Consider the following 5000-nt stretch of genomic DNA (forward strand, 5'->3'; position numbering starts at 1 on the left):
GTGTAATCTCTCTCTCTCACTCACTATATATATATATATATATATATATGTGTGTGTGTGTGTGTGTGTGTGTGTAATCTCTCTCTCTCACTCACTATATATATATATATATATATATATATATATATATATATATATATATATATATATATATATGTGTGTGTGTGTGTGTGTGTGTGTGTGTGTGTGTAATCTCTCTCTCTCTCACTCACTATATATATATATATATATATATATATATATATATATATATATATATATATATATATATACGTGTGTGTGTGTGTGTGTGTGTGTGTGTGTGTGTGTGTATGTATATGTAATATTTTCTTTTTTCTTTTTTTCTTTTTGCAAGTGTTATTTTCTTTCACAGACACAAAAGGTTGCTGTCCCGTACGGAACCCCCCCCCCCACCCCCTCTCCCACCCCCAACCCCACTATCACCCCCCCCCCCCCACCCCTCCCCTTTCTTTTTTTCATCACTTGATTAACCCTGTGCATCCACTCACATCAGAACAAGGAGTGGCGGTGCCCATGGGGTTGAGAGAGTTGCTTCCACACCCACACACCCCATTCCCCCCCTCCCTCCCCTCTCCCCCCCCCAAAAAAAGGGCCCCTTTGGCCATTACTGTCACTGCTTCCAGAACCTCCAGAGAGTCTTACTGTACGAACACTGCATGGTGGTGGAACGCTGCGCCACTGACCAAGTCTGTCTCTGTCTAACACTTAATCGTAAGATTAGTTAAAAAAAAAAATAAAAAATAAAAAAAAAACTTCCAGTCCACTCCGCGATGCCGTTCTGTCCATGTTTGTCTTTGTCTCTTTGTTGTCTTTCCTTTATGTCCTCTTCTGTGTGTCCATGTCTGTCTTTGTCTTCCCTTTGTCCTCTTCTGTGTTGTCTAACCATGTCTGTCTTTGTCTCCCCTTTGTCCTCTTCTGTGCTGTCTGTCCGTGTCTGTCTTTGTCTTCCCTTTGTCCTCTTCTGTGCTGTCTGTCTTTGTCTTCCCTTTGTCCTCTTCTGTGCTGTCTGTCTTTGTCTCCCCTTTGTCCTCTTCTGTGCTGTCTGTCCATGTCTGTCTTTGTCTCCCTTTGTCCTCTTCTGTCCATGTCTGTCTTTGTCTCCCCTTTGTCCTCTTCTGTGTTGTCTGTCTTTGTCTTCCCTTTGTCCTCTTCTGTGCTGTTTGTCCATGTCTGTCTTTGTACCTCCTTTGTCCTCTTCTGTGTTGTCTGTCTTTGTCTTCCCTTTGTTCTCTTCTGTGCTGTCTGTCTTTGTCTTCCCTTTGTCCTCTTCTGTGTTGTCTGTCTTTGTCTTCCCTTTGTCCTCTTCTGTGTTGTCTGTCTTTGTCTTCCCTTTGTCTTCTTCTGTGCTGTCTGTCCATGTCTGTCTTTGTCTTCCCTTTGTCCTCTTCTGTGCTGTCTGTCCATGTCTGTCTTTGTCTCTTTGTCCTCTTCTGTGCTGTCTGTCCATGTCTGTCTTTGTCTTCCCTTTGTCCTCTTCTGTGCTGTCTGTCTTTGTCTTCCCTTTGTCCTCTTCTGTGCTGTTTGTCCATGTCTGTCTTTGTCTCCTCTTTGTCCTCTTCTGTGTTCTGTCTGTCTTTGTCTTCCCTTTGTCCTCTTCTGTGCTGTCTGTCTTTGTCTTCCCTTTGTCCTCTTCTGTGCTGTCTGTCTTTGTCTTCCCTTTGTCCTCTTCTGTGCTGTCTGTCTTTGTCTTCCCTTTGTCCTCTTCTGTGCTGTCTGTCTTTGTCTTCCCTTTGTCCTCTTCTGTGCTGTTTGTCCATGTCTGTCTTTGTCTTCCCTTTGTCCTCTTCTGTCCATGTCTCCCCTTTGTCCTCTTCTGTGCTGTCTGTCTTTGTCTGTCTTTGTCTCCCCTTTGTCCTCTTCTGTGCTGTCTGTCTTTGTCTCCCCTTTGTCCTCTTCTGTGCTGTCTGTCTTTGTCTCCCTTTGTCCTCTTCTGTGTTCTGTCTGTCCATGTCTGTCTTTGTCTTCCCTTTGTCCTCTTCTGTCCATGTCTCCCCTTTGTCCTCTTCTGTGCTGTCTGTCTTTGTCTGTCTTTGTCTCCCTTTGTCCTCTTCTGTGCTGTCTGTCTTTGTCTTCCCTTTGTCCTCTTCTGTGCTGTCTGTCCATGTCTGTCTTTGTCTTCCCTTTGTCCTCTTCTGTGCTGTCTGTCTTTGTCTTCCCTTTGTCCTCTTCTGTGCTGTCTGTCCATGTCTGTCTTTGTCTTCCCTTTGTCCTCTTCTGTGCTGTCTGTCCATGTCTGTCTTTGTCTTCCCTTTGTCCTCTTCTGTGCTGTCTGTCCATGTCTGTCTTTGTCTCCCTTTGTCCTCTTCTGTGCTGTCTGTCTTTGTCTTCCCTTTGTCCTCTTCTGTGCTGTCTGTCTTTGTCTTCCCTTTGTCCTCTTCTGTGCTGTCTGTCTTTGTCTTCCCTTTGTCCTCTTCTGTGCTGTCTGTCTTTGTCTTCCCTTTGTCCTCTTCTGTGCGTCCATGTCTGTCTTTGTCTTCCCTTTGTCCTCTTCTGTGCTGCCTGTCTTTGTCTGTCTTTGTCTCCCTTTGTCCTCTTCTGTGCTGTCTGTCCGTGTCTGTCTTTGTCTTCCCTTTGTCCTCTTCTGTGCTGTCTGTCTTTGTCTTCCCTTTGTCCTCTTCTGTGCTGTCTGTCCATGTCTGTCTTTGTCTCCCTTTGTCCTCTTCTGTGTTGTCTGTCTTTGTCTTCCCTTTGTTCTCTTCTGTGCTGTTTGTCTTTGTCCCCCCTTTGTCCTCTTCTGTGCTGCCTTCTTTGTCCCCCCTTTGTCCTCTTCTGTGCTGTCTGTCTTTGTCTTCCCTTTGTCCTCTTCTTCCCCTCAAATGTTCCCTGGAGAACGGTCTTGGAAATGTCGACATTTATGATGATTGCAGTGTGTGTGTGTGTGTGTGTGTGTGTGTGTGTGTGGAAGCGTGTCTGCATCCAGTCTGATCTTTTACTTCCCAGCCAGCAGGTTCAGTAATTCAAGAAGACGTCACTGCATTCGGACAAATCCACATGCGCTACACCACATCGGCTATGCTAGGCAGATGCCTGACAGCAAACATGCCAGACACAACGCGCCAATCAGTCAGTCAGGCCGGCCATGAATGCATGCAGGTATATTTGTGCGTGTCTTCTAAACACAAGTTTGCCAGAGGACGACACTCATGTTGCCGTGGGTTCTTTTTTCAGTGCACCAAAGCGCATGCTGCACAAGTGACATCGCTATTTTTTTTTTTTTTTTTTTTTTTGTTGTCTTATCCGAATGACTACATGTGTTCAGTTTTGATCTTCCAGTCAAACGTGGTAGATAGCAACAAGACCAGGATGGATTCGAACCCAGATCCTCACGAACACTGTATTAAGCAGATAAAACATCTTTTAACTTCTTCTTCTTCTTCTTCTTCTTCTGCGTTCACTCGTATGCACACGAGTGGGCTTTTACGTGTATGACCGTTTTTACCCCCGCCATGTAGGCAGCCATACTCCGTTTTCGGGGGGGGGGGGGTGCCCGCTGGGTATGTTCTTGTTTCCATAACCCACCGAACGCTGACATGGATTACAGGATCTTTAACGTTGCGTATTTGATCTTCTGCTTGCATATACACACGAAGGGGGTTCAGGCACTAAGCAGGTCTGCACATATGTTGACCTGGGAGATCGGAAAAATCTCCACCCTTTACCCACCAGGCGCCGTCACCGTGATTCGAACCCGGGACCCTCAGATTGACAGTCCAACGCTTTAACCACTCGGCTATTGCGCCCGTCAACATCTTTTAACCATTCTGTCACTTTTCTCCTTCCCACTCTGCGTCTGCTAGACCTGGACGCTGTCCGTTGTTATCTTCTGATACCCCCCCCCCACCCACCCACCTACTTCCCCACTCTCCATTCCTCCACCCACCCCACCCACCCCCGCCAACCACTCACCCACTCACCACCAGCACCCATCCACCCATCCAGAACTTGACAGTTGTTCATTACCTACCCGCGCTGGCCTCACTTCGCTCTGTCCCTGCTGGACTTGACAGAAAACTCATCATCATCGTCGTCCTCTGTATCACAGCCTCCGCTCCCCGTCAGCCATTTCGTCTGAAGCCACGATCCTGGTCAGACGCTGATCAGTCCCTGACTGCTGCTGCTGCTGCTGACACATGTGCGGTGAAGGGCTGTCACCTGACTAAGGTCAGACACGGCTTACAGGTCAGGGTGCCAGTGAAGGGCTGTCATCTCACTGAGATCACTCACTCACTCATTCCCTCGACCGCTGGGGTCGTTGGGGGGGGGACATGAGGAAGATGTCATAGCTCGCCACGCCGTTCTGTTGGCAGCTGTCGTGAGGAGATCTGGCATCGTCATTTTGGTCCATTCCTTGACGTTGTCGGACCAGCTCTTTCTCTGCCGCCCTCCCTCTACAGTCCCTTGCAGGATGGTTTTGGAGAGGGTGTTATGTCGTATGACGTGACCAAACCATGCCATCTTCCGTCGTTTGACAGTCGCCAGCAGTGGTTCTTGGGGCCCAACAAGGTTGCTGACCAGGTTCCGCACATAGTCGTTGGTCTTGTGCTCCTTGTAGATCAGACACAGGTTACAGGTCAGGATGTCAGTGAAGGGCTGTCACCTCACTGAGGTAAGACACAGCTTACAGGTCAGGGTGTCAGTGAAGGGCTGTCACCTCACTGAGGTCAGACACAGCTTACAGGTCAGGATGTCAGTGAAGGGCTGTCACCTCACTGAGGTCAGACACAGCTTACAGGTCAGGGTGTCAGTGAAGGGCTGTCACCTCATTGAGGTAACACACAGCTTACAGGTCAGGATATCAGTAAAGGGCTGTCACCTCACTGAGGTAAGACACGGCTTACAGGTCAGGGTGTCAGTGAAGGGCTGTCACCTCACTGAGGTCAGACACAGCTTACAGGTCAGGATGTCAGTGAAGGGCTGTCACCTGACTGAGATAAGACACAGCTTACAGGTCAGGATGTCAGTGAAGGGCTGTCACCTCA

The sequence above is a fragment of the Babylonia areolata genome, chromosome 12, assembly GCF_041734735.1.
Source record: "Babylonia areolata isolate BAREFJ2019XMU chromosome 12, ASM4173473v1, whole genome shotgun sequence".
Taxonomy (NCBI): domain Eukaryota; kingdom Metazoa; phylum Mollusca; class Gastropoda; order Neogastropoda; family Buccinidae; genus Babylonia; species Babylonia areolata.